We start from the raw sequence: 12809 nt of genomic DNA, 5'->3' as shown, positions 1-12809 counted from the left end.
TACGCCAGTTGGAGACTGACACACGGAAAGAATCATTAATAATGAGTTCTATGGAATTGAGACAACACTCGGCGAAACTTGAATAGATCATTAATTATGTACAAATTGAAATAGGCAGAAACATGAACGCCATAACGAAAAACAAAACAAGATGTCAGAAATCCACTCGAGGTACTCGTAATGATGAGGCCTAGACAAGTGCACGCTCATCTCGATGGCTCACTTCCCTCTGTCGCTGCCGGTTCACACAATCCATCAATCGATCGGCGATCCATCAAGGTGATATTGAGGCTGGTTACCCGCTGGCCCCCTGGCGCAGCAAAGGCAAATGATAAATTTAAAATGGCCAAGACATAAATCATTGAATCCGATAATTAGCAGATGCAGACGAAAAACAAAAAAAAAAAAAAAAAAACAAAAATAAATACATAAAAACACCGAAAAGTAACTTAAATTGAGTTGTACAATCTATTAGAGAGAGCGCTAGAATTCATAGGGTATTTGCCAATGCCAATGCCAATCGCCGCTCAACCGGCCCGGCAGAATGTGAAACGGCAATCGCTGGAAAATTGCACTAGTCATTGCGAGTATCCATATCCTTGATGGCAATCACACAAATGAGCCTCTAATAGAATATTAACTCCTGAAAAGCATCGATGGCAGCCGCAGCCACGACGGCAGCAGGTAAGCCTCAGCTTGAGTTGGACCAGAACCAGTTCTGGGACGGCGGCAGCCTCTTCGAATGCCCGCACTGAAGATGTGAGAGCATGCTCGAAATCCGGTTTGAGCCGCACTTCGAAAACCCACACACACCTAAGCCAATCGATATCGAAATTCGAAGATCTCGCCGGCACCAATACCAATGCATTTCCCACCAATACACTCTCAACTTGCGAAAGAGCGAGCGCTCGCAGCCCTCGACCAGCAACCATCGTAAGTTTCGAAATTCAGTTAGTTTTCGAACACAGACCGCTGCAGACCATGGCCAGAAATTCCGTAGCACAGCGCACGCGCAATGCGTCCACTCACAAGGGAGATGAAACATTTAACGCATTCGCTTTTACTGTCTTCTCGCTCGCACCCGCATGCGCTCTTGATGGCGCCGCTGACTCCGCCCACTATTTTCGAAATACTTGAATGATTTTCAATATGGCCGCCGTGGTTGTTGTTGCTGTTGCTGCTGCTGCTGTTCGCTTGACTGTCAGATGCGCCATGCGGAGCCACCGGCTACGGGAGCCTACACATGTTTCGTTTATGATATCATGCCGGCGGAGGTTCTAATAAATATTTGTGCTTAATTTTAAATTATGGGAAAAATAGGAAAATGCTTTAAGTTTTTATTTGAATTTATATTTTATTTCATTTTATCAAGCGGGCTTTTTGAATATATTAAAAAAAATAATTGCATTAAATTTATTTAAAGAACTACTAAGTACATAAATATGTTTAAATTCAGTTTTATCTATCAGTTAATTGGTTGGTGACCTTTTTAATTCCTCGGTGCTAATTAACTTTGGAAAATCGCAAGATTGTTGTTGATTAGGAAAATAAAATAAAATATTAATCCAAAATATAAGCATCGTGCATGTAGCGTGCTTCAGTGGTATAAATGAGATATATTATACAAGAAACTTTGAATTTGCAATATGCTCTTATAGTAAGGGATTTCTTAAAATATCTATACTTTCTAAGAGCAATATGGTTAATGGTTATAATATTAAGTTTTGCTTAGTATAGAGTGAATGCTTTATAATTCCAACTTACAACATTCCCTATCTTCAATTACTTTATTTCGGATGCTATAATAATGGTAATAGATATCCAAATCATTTATTTATACATGTATCAAACTAATTTAATTACCGTTTCAAAGTCAAAGAGTTGTCAAAAATCATTTAGTTACTAAACATCTTAAGCTTATGGGGTGTTATTGCCAGCCATCGAAATTAAGTAATTTGAAGACAAGCGGAAAAATATTGTCACAACATTTCAGTAATTACCCGTAATGCCTAGAGAACACGACGACAACTGCTCGGGGCCGCTAATGATCGAATCATTTCGGATAATGTGCCCAAGCAGCGAGAGGAGCAAGAGTAGCAGTAGCAGTAGCTGTAACTGTAGCAGTAAGTGTGACCATAAGCAGACCCAAAGAAAACCAAAAGACCAAAACTCGAGGCAAAAGTCAAACTGAAAATTGAGCTGCAGATGTAAGTAAATCAAATAAAATCACGTGTCATTTGTCTCGGCGGTTCATTGAAAGATAAGATTCCGGCAGCAGCAGCGGCAACTGCAACCGCTCTGATATGAGTGCGACGAGTGTTGGCCATGACTTTGGGGCAGGTTAGTTAGCTTGGGACATATGAGTCTGAGACTGGACTAAAAATGGGCTGCGTGGCAATCAATCACCAACGCTTTACTAAATTTAATATGCGGTTAAAAGTGCTAATGACGCTGGTCTGGCAATCGTTTAAGCCTGCCCCTCGCTCTCGTCCGCGTGCTCGTCCTGGTCAGGACCAGCTCTCGACGCCCACACAGCGACCGACAGTAACCAACAAGCCGGCAGACGAAGCAGTACATAAAGTTTAATGAGAAACCACTTAACACTTTCAGAGCTTTTTACGTTTTGCTGTCATTAGAATGATTTTTGCCACTAACTACGATGCTCGACTGTCGCTCGTCCCAGCCCTCGACGGGCATCAGCCTCTACTCGCTGCCCCTGCGGCCTTTAGCCAGTGCACACATTTCCTTCCGAGTCGTCGTTGTCGTTCAGGCCGCTGCCGTTGTCGTCATTATCCGGCCATGTTCGCAATATTGCACTCTCTGCCCCGCCCACAAGCCAGAAACCTGGCACTGCCACCGCCCGCATGGGGCATGCGGCATGCGGCATGCGGCACGAGAGCCTCGCTTTCAGCTCGAGGGCAGCGCAGCGCAGAGCAGTGTTCCGCATTGGCGAAGGCGTCAAACTCAAAGGAGAACGAGCGCGTGTATTTCCAAAACAAATCGGCAACAATTTCATTAAATGAGTATCATATTAAATTTAATGATGCAGCCGTATTTCAGTTTTCGTTTCGGTTTTTTGTGCACACCGAAGAGTTTTTGTTCTAGCTCCGACAAGACTGGCAGCGGGTGGGGGTTGTGGGATCGGTCCGGGAGCAGTCAACGGTAGCTGGCAGCAAATCTTCAACTCAACTGGGCAGGAGCCAGAACTTGAGCCTGTGCCCGTGTCCGTGTCCGAGTCCATGCCTGTGCCCGTGCCCTAAGCACTAAAATTGAAGTGTGATGCACACTTGTCAGTTTGGAATTTCTATTCGAAAAGTTATCCATATTCCACTTTTCCTACTCCCAGTCCCTGGGCTGGCTCGTGTTGTGGAGTGTGCATGATGAAGAGGTCGTTGCAGAAGCAACGTTGAGTGACTGATTGACAGCGAAGCGTTCAGCGATTATGGATTGTAATACATCTTAAAAGTTGTATCCCTAACTGATGTTTATCTTTCGAGCGAGTGTTTCCCTATATTGACTTTTAATTATCCCCTGCCAGGCTATACATCAATTTACTGCTAAAAATAAACACATTAGCAATTGAGATTAGCAATTGGAAAGCGAAATATAGGGCATATATTTCCTGAAGAGACATTTCTAAGCATAAATGAAACTGTAGCTCCAGACTTACTGATTCGTGATCGGTGCACAATCATACCGTTCGATCTGAAGCTTACCTTTGATTAAAATTGTTACAATTTAAAAAAATTACAATACGCATTGTAATTTAAGCCGACGGGGTCTCAAAACATTTTTGGAATATTCATATATGTTCTTGGTGAAGAATATCACCGATATATCATCCTAATCTGTTAGATGGGATGACAATCAATTTTGTTATATCCGTTGAGGAATAATATACAAATTTGCACTCTTTATATGCTGAAGATGAGAAAATAATATAAACAATGACTGTAAGCAGCTGTCCGGATCAGTAGCTATGAAATGCAGAGCATTAACGGAGTGGGACTGATTTTTGTTGATCTTTGTCTAATGGACTATAACAAGGTCATGCAACCATGTAAATGTCAAATAGCATCTTAAAGTAGAAACATATAATTGCTTGAAAGTATAAGTCAGGCTTCCTTCAAATAGGTTCGTGACAAATAATATATATACAAGTATCAACAATATGAAGTCTAGTTAACCCAAGTCGTCGCTAATAGAATCAGCAATTGTTGTTCTAATTTGTGTTTGTTTAATTTAATGGGCACTTTCAGCTGAAGACCGAAACAATTTTCTTAAAAAACCATAATGGAGCGGAAGCCAAGAGCGAAAACAGTGTGAGAATTGAGAGGACAAGGAAACAGGAGTAATGCATAAGCTCAGCCAAGTCCATTACCAGAGCCAGGCATCGATTGATGGCTGCACAACAATGGCTGGGGGAAATTAACCAATTTATCTTTGTTTTCTGCACAGAACACAGAACAACACACAGCCAAGAAAGAGCAGAAAAAAACGACAACAAAGAATCTCTCTCCCGAAAGGAAAAAGTTTATAATAAAAAGCAACGCTGAGGCGAACCAAACAACAATCCGAACGACAAAAGCAGCTCCAACGCGTAGGAGACATCAAGCAACGGCGACAATGAAGGAGCCGAAAGGAACCCAAAACAGGAAAAAAAAAACTAAAAGAAACACCCAGTAAAACAACAGGCGGGGCAGGAGCTGCACTGAAAGGATTCAGCCATTATATTTGAAAGCATCAGAGTGGATCAGGGGTGCAGGGGTTGGGGACGGGGTTGGAATGGAGTGCGGATGCGGGTGTGGGAGCTTGTCGCCAACGTGTGACACATTTCTGCTTTTAAGGAGGATTGCATTTGTTACGCGTGCGTTGCTCCGTTACGGTTCAGCGGCAATCGATCAAGGGTAAACATTTCGGTTGGAGCTCTCCCCTGCCAGCGAAAGGTCTTCGAATTTAGTCAGTCTGAGTGAGTGCAGCCATATATTACACAAGTGTCTCAAAGCCGTACACTATTCGCTTTTTGCATTTGCCTCTTGCCAAATGCGTGTGTGTGGCAACTTTTTGGTAATGGGAGGAACACGCATGCAAAATGCAAATGGAGCGATCTCCTGCAGTCTAACGGCACACTTCCCATTCTCCTATATACAATGGATTCCCCTCCTGCTGTTGTGCCACGCAATGTTGCATGAAATTTGCTCGGGTCAGGCTAGGCGCACTTTCACTTTTTCCCAGCAGCTATCCTGTTTAGGTAGCTTCTGCCTCTGCTGGCATTAGGATAATGCTATTAGGTCGCTCGGGGGTCGGAGGGCCATTCTTCATTTTGTTGCAGATGTGCCGACAGGCTGCCTCGGCCGCAGTTGCTGCCATAACGAGAATGCAACCGGAATATTACGTGTCGCACTTCAAATTTCTCTCGCATCCTTTTAGCATGGCTGCATTTGGTATATCCCTGTCTCCTTAGCATATCCCTGTAGCGAGAGCTGCTGTTGACACACTACACATATGCTAAACAGCGCCACCCACACACGGATATTCAGCAATATGGGCTACTCTAGTCGGATGCACAAATGGCTTCGGCACGGCTCGACGCCTTGCATGGAACAGGCAACAGCTCAGGAAATTAAAAGCCATAAATCTTTCGTCGCTCATAAGTTCATGTCCTGAGGGCGCGCCCAGCCGCGAGCTTTACATTCTGGTTGAATTGTATCTCAGCTGGCAAAAGACAAGCATAGCTAAACCTGGGCTGTGTGTGCTTTTTAATATCATAAGTGAGGCTGCCAAGCAACAGGTGGTGGAATTTCATATGAGATCGGAAATGCGTGCAAGTAACAGGAAATAGACTTTATTAACATGTTGAATGGTGAATTCGAACAGTAACAGGTCAAATTATAAACAAATATCATATCCATCTCTCAGTTATGTGAAGCTAAATATAAATATTTTTCTCATATATCACATCTTAAGTTATTTTATCCTTTATCATTGAAAACTACATACAATTAAATACACTTATATTAAATCTTTTTAGCATATCTCTCCTTCTGACATTCTTATTATATTATATCAAAAATGAAGAAAGACAATATCTAAGCCACAGCTCAGGTATAATCAGATTCATATAAGATATACACTACTGAATGGTATTTATCGGCCTGACGCGATTCACGTTTTTTCTTGAAATTGAATACAAACATTTTCTGTCTGTACTATATTTGGCTTTTATGTAGGCCTTTAAAGATAAGGAAGCCAATCGTACGAAACTTAACATATTACTCATAAAACCGTTGAGTCTTACTTTCTATTAAAGAGGGTTAGATTCGAAAAGTGTAAAACAAGACTCAAATGAGTTTTCATAAAAAAACTAGGACGTAAACTTCGTCAGATTTTTAAATATATTTAGTTGTATCTCTCGGTCCTTAAGGCTAAATCTCTCAAATATATTTCCCCTGTCATTATTTATATTAATGCATAAACATATTTAAGCTAAAGTACATCAAGTTTTTTTATTGTGTTTTTAAGATTGTTGTTAATAACACTATCGTTTGATACGCGTTTGAACTCCACATCGACACAGACCAAGACTCCAAGGCGGCAGCTGCGTCGAAGACGGAGGCCTGATGGAGTCGGCAATGGTGCCAGCAATTTGGTGCCGCTGCCAGCGGCCATCATCATCATTAGAAACTGCGAAAAATCCTCCAAATACCTAACCGGTGGTGGCCTTAAGTCGTTTTTGATGTACGTCGCTAACAGCGCCAGCAAACGCCAAGGCGACCACTCGGACGGAGGCAGAGGCCATCAGCGAGGCAATTGCGATCCACCATATAAGTGTAGTAGAGGGAAACGGGGGCACAACTGCGGCTATAGCGAAATCAACAATAACAATAACAACAACGGATCTGGTGAATGCATGGAATGGTACTAGGCATTTATTATCCACGCACTTTTGCGGCATCGTTCGATGATCTGCAGGTGCCGATTAAGGCACCGACTGCAACTCCGAACCGCACTCGAATTGGGCCTCGTCTCGGGCCTCGTCTCCGCTTGAGTCTGTGTCTCTGGCAGGTAATGCAACTTTAATTGCTGATCAGTCGTTAATTGTGGCAAATTATAAAAGAAATTGCACAACAGACACCAGAGCGACGAAAATGGCAGCTCTCTCAGCTCTTAATTGGTCTAATTAATGGCAACGCTTTTGCGGGCCAAATATGGACTGCATACACATCTCGACTAATCATCTTGTACTAAATAATTAAGGAACAAAAATTTAAGTCGTGTTCAAAGTGGTTGATATGGAATTTGTATGTAGCACATTCTTAAAAATATAATATTATTTTATATTGACTGACCTGACGTTACCTTAAGCTCATCTTCATAAAATGTTTGTTTATCATTAAGCTGCTAAATCCAATAGCATATAGTATATATAAATTTACAAAAATTTAGACAAACATATTCGTTAAATACAGAAGTAAATTTGCAAACATTTGTATAAGCTAGATGCGAGAATATATATTAGAAATCAAATTATTCGTGAGATATAATAGCACATATAATTGTAAATAAGCTATGATATACAAAAGTAACCTACCCGCAGGATATCTGTGAAATAGATTCGAGTTCCTTAAAAAACTTTTTTTTGACATATGAAAGTATCTATACATAATAATTATAAATGTGTGGGACCAAGTAACTGTAATCCTTAAAAAATGTACAAAATACAATACGAATAGATATGGACCGGTATTTACAAGTAACTGAGGGTTTCACTTGTATCTCTGGCATACAATCTCAAATTTATAGAGATACAGAAGGCACGGTTAGTTGTCAAAGAATTATAAATATATAGATAAAAAATCTTAATCAAAATTTCTGTTAGATAGGAAAAAATTAGTAGAGAGATCCACTTGTATTTGTGAATACAATCAAATTGAGTTTGTGTGTGACCAAATATCTTTAACATTTCATAAATTTAGTGGTTTAAGAATATAGATACTAAAGAAGTAGGTTTGAGTACCACTTGTATCTTGGAGATACAATCGCTGTGGAGCACTGTAACTCTCTTGAATGATAAAAAAATGACCGTATTGAGATTTATAAAAATCAGATTGCTCTACCAGAATCCCCATAATGAAACAAAATATTCAGCAATCGGTTTTGTTTGATGTTTGGTTATCAAATTAATTCGCTCTTAACATTAAGTTTATGGAGTGAAATTTTGATTGAACTGCAATTTAATGCTCCTCGTATCATAACTGTTTCGCATATCCCATGACCATGGCACACCTGTGCCTGGAAAGAGAGAGCTGCAAAGCCATATGCGGACTCCAGCTCAGACTGGGCGTTTGTCCGGCACGCTGAATTTTAAAAGTCCATTAATATTTCAACGCGTACTTAGATGAGTACAAAATTGCAACTGTCTTGAGTGTGTGAGTGTGTGGATGGGTATGATTAACAAGAATGGTGGCAATTATAGGAAATTGTTTCCTTGCACCTTCCTTCCGCTAATGCGCGCATGTGTGTGTGTGTGTTTTATTATGGCATGAAAAATGCGGCTGCACTTTTTACTTAATCACAAATTTGATGCATACAAAATGAAGACATTGCCGCAATCAACTAGCCCTCCCCGCTGCCTCTGCCGCTGCCGCTGCTCTGCCATACTGACCATAGGTGGAGAGTACCGCTCATTTTGCAATCACTTTAAAAGCCATAATAAGGGTGAAACTTTAATGACTTCATTATGGGGTTTTTGCGAGTGTCCGAGTCAGTGCTAGGGACGAGACGTACTGAGAAGGCGAGGAGGTTGCAGCCGTTGCGGCTGCCCTTTGCTGTTGACATTGCCATTAGCCATTGCCCGTTGCCTGGGCCGCTCCCGAAGCCCGTTTAGTGCGTGTTGGGCTTAATTCGCACGGACCGTCTATGTTTTACAATATAATTATAAGAATTTTCTTTTAAGTGGTTCACAATTTTCGTGCTGCAGTCGCGTTGGCTGTGGCAAGTGGCAAGTGCATTAACCTATTTCCAGCCATGTGTCCAGTGCGCAGCGCCATTTTGGAACGCATCCGCAGTCGGGATTGGAACGGGAATAGTCGCATAATCAAAGAAAAATGCCTGTTTATCTTGGGTGCCATTAAGGTAGCCTCATCAATTGACAGGTAGAAAATTTATCGACTGCATTCTGGTGTGGGTAAATGCGGTGCAAGGCGCAGGGGATCAGAGGTCAAAACTGGTTCTCAGCTGCTCGCCCACTGTGAGGTCAATGGCTGATTTGGGTTTTTTGTTTTTGGTCGAGTTTAATTACAGCGCTTAACTTGAATCTGCATGATTTGAATAAAAGGTGTGCTTAATTTGTGTAACCTTCCATAGAAAATATTCAAATTTCAGTTTGTAGTAGGTACAAAAGTGTTGACCCAATGTTGAATATGAAAATAATGTCGATAATTTAACAGAGACAAGACTTTTTTGTTTATAAGATATCCGCCATATATATATATTCTTAGAATATACCAAACTCCTTATAAATTCTATTACATATAAAACATCATCAGTTCCTTGCATATATGATGAATTGTTAGTTCTCTGACGGTATATTTCCTGGAAGACACCTTTACACATTTACATATAATAAATAAACATTAAATGATTTAAATGGGGCATGTTATTATGGGTTATTATTAGATAATACAATTAATTCAATATATATATATTTATAAAACTTAAAACCCGATTTTTATATACTGTTATAATTGTTTTTGAAACACCAAATGAAATATGCGATTAAAAGTCCAATAACTTAAATATTCATTATAAGTATTTTGTCTCTAGAGAGTGTCAGGTGAATTGTAAAATTTAAATATAATTCGTTTTAAAGCATTCTACAAAGCAAAAATATAAACTAAAAAACATGCAATAAACTTTTCGCTAATACTGTACATACGGTTATTAAAATGTTCCCGAACTAATTGAGAGTAATTATTACGCTCATAATTAAAAGCAAATTAAATTTAAGCACAAGACTCACACTAATGAATATTTATTGATAATTACAATCATTATGCAAATGTGCAACATTTTCACGCAACGCGTCGCGATTCAACTCACAGCCCCCCATCCCCCTCGCTCACATTAGTAATAATTGGCCTTTGGTTTTGGGGTGCCGTCTCGAAGCGAAAAACAAAGTGAATGCACTTGATTGACTGAATGACTGACTAAATGACTTCCCATCGGAGCTTCTACTGGCAAACTGTAAGACTTAACAATCTGAAAGGGCAAACAAATTTAATTGCGAAACTGCTCAGACCTTGAGGCGATTTGCATACAAGTATATAATATTCTGCATATACTTATATATTGCTTAATATACCTACCTTAACCAACTGGCTCTTCAGGTAGTTAATTTCCTGCATATAAGTCCCTTCTTAAATCAGCTGAAACACAAACATTTAACGTTTGCTTAATACTTTAAGGTCCACTCTTACATTTGCTTTCCATTCTATTTGCTTTACTTGCTGCGTCCTTGACATTTTCCGGATGCGTAACGCTCTCGCATATGCAAATATTTGCACTACAATTGTTCGGCAATCCTTTGTAATCCTTGCCGTAGGTAGTCCGAGTCCGGGCAAGTCAATCGTCATCGATGACCGTCATAAAACTTCGCCTCTCGCTGCGTGGGTGTCTGTTTGTTTTGTGTTTTGACTTCTGACTTTTGACCATTTATCCTTTGTCTCGCTGCTCAGTTAACGTCTCTTGATTTATGACATCCGACTTTGGCGGCCAGTTAAGTCCATGTGCCATGTGTATTGGATTTGCTCTGCATCAGTTTCAGTTTCGATTTCCATCTTGACACAATCAGTTCATCATCTTCTACACACAGACTGCACCAAATTTGCTGTGGCTTGAAATTCGAAAAATATTGCTGGAGCATAGACGGAAAAGTGTGAGTAGAGTTGGAAACATTCTGAATACTCTAGAATTTAATTGAGTATAGTCAAAGTATGTAAAAGTATTACAAGAACAGAGATCTAGATTACATTATTTATTACAACTTCATTGTACATGAAAATTTCTCTTAAAATATTTAAAAAATTGTAACATTTCTTTTAGCAAATTGAAAAAAGCACTTTCTTTTAATTTCTTTAAAGTGCTTAGTATTTGTATCAGTTCCAATTATAATTCAACAAATAATACTTTTCGTGGATGATTTACTTATTTAATATTTTCATTTAAGTAATATTTTCCTTTTGAGCTTAAATTATACACAACAGCTTAGCCCCAGTCTGGATCGGGTTACGGCTGAAGCTAGCTTCCTGTCCTGAGGTACGGTTGGTACTTATTTTGGAAATACTAAATACATTATATGAATCCTAACAGATGATAGCCCTTGCAGAGAGACTTTTCTGCGATAATCATGAGCTTGAGATGCTCCCTTTTAATGATAAAAAACATATTGAATTCCGTATTTCGAAAGAAATTCAATTAATTGAATATTATTAATTGAATTTGGCGTTGCGTGAGGCCATAGCTGAAAGCGATTCCATTTCAATATAATACGCCTCAAATTGAACACAAGCGCCCAAAAACAATCAACTACGACACCACATTGAGCCGCATACTGCATTATATTTAATTATTTTTTCATATCCATAAACGAATTCTGTTAATGGAAGTTTTGCTCAGTTTAATTGACTTTGGGCCGCGCGTGACGATGATCGATTTGTGGCAAAATGCTGGCCAGGAGCAGCAGCAGCCACTGACTGGATGATCGTGTTGCGAATGGATCGAGCTTAGGCCAGAGTAGAACCAATGCAACCACCGGCACCACACCTGTTTGCTACACAAATTGTGGTGACTGCCCCTCGTTCCAATGGATTATTAATGGCTGGCGATCGATCGTAAGGCGATCGAGCGAATGCGCTTACAAAAATAGCCACAGATATTTTGTCTGGTAGCCGGCACAAGGCGAGGCGAGGCGTTTAGCGTTAACGTTAACTCAATCGACCTGTCATTTGCGTTTCAGTTGGCTCCTCGCATAATTGCCACCGTCACTTGAAGCTGTTCCCTGGCACATCATTTGTCAAGCGGTGCCCAGCAGCCACAGCGACGCGGCTTCGACTACTATTTATACGCCTGCTTTTTTTTTAGTGGAATAGAAGTCTTAAACTCCAGTGCATAAGTTCGTGCTCGTGTTAGAGATGGTTGAGTGTTTGAGATATTTTATCATGCCACGATACGAGCACGATGCGGGTGTCGAAAATAATTTGGTGTCTTTGGTACAAAAGAAACTAACAACTAGCTGTTGTCTTAGGCATGCGCGCGTGTTTGATTTGTAATATGCAATGGACTGACACGATCACAAATAGAAATTTACAGTTCTAAACGTTTGCTTCAATTAATGTCTGGGATATAATTAGATATTGCCGATATTATTTATATATATGTATATATATTTAAAAGTGTTTAATTTCGAATAAAAGATTAAATGCTTACTAACACGAATGTAAGTCGTAAAATTTGCCAACATACACGACATGACTCATGTATATTATATACACACTATATGTATCATTATGTCATACATTTGTTATGCTGTAAGGGTTTTGTGAGCTTGTCAAGTGTTGAGTGCCATTGGATTTAAGGTGCGTCGTGTTGGCTCGTGTGTGCTCGTGTCTAAATTTAACACGAGTCCAATTCGAATGCTAAAAAGTATAGACAGAAAACTAAATTTGCATTGACTGCCGTTGTAGCAGCGCATTGAAAATCATTTATCAACATTTAGTAGAAATTAATTACCACTCGGTCGGGTCTGTCTT

At 39.9% G+C, this 12809-nt stretch overlaps 1 long non-coding RNA gene across 1 annotated transcript; it reads right to left on the bottom strand.

Annotated features, from left to right (window-relative positions):
- Positions 1 to 9823: 9823 nt before the first annotated feature.
- LOC116650482 (uncharacterized) lies at positions 9824 to 11102 on the bottom strand. The gene is made up of 3 exons (XR_004303449.2): positions 10479 to 11102; positions 10368 to 10427; positions 9824 to 10260 (listed from the first exon to the last, which is right to left on the bottom strand). It is a non-coding gene; the product is annotated as an uncharacterized lncRNA (long non-coding RNA).
- Positions 11103 to 12809: the final 1707 nt, after the last annotated feature.

This window comes from Drosophila virilis, chromosome 2, assembly GCF_030788295.1.
Source record: "Drosophila virilis strain 15010-1051.87 chromosome 2, Dvir_AGI_RSII-ME, whole genome shotgun sequence".
Taxonomy (NCBI): domain Eukaryota; kingdom Metazoa; phylum Arthropoda; class Insecta; order Diptera; family Drosophilidae; genus Drosophila; species Drosophila virilis.
Note: the sequence above shows the minus strand (reverse complement) of the source record. Positions and strands in the feature narration are given on the sequence as shown.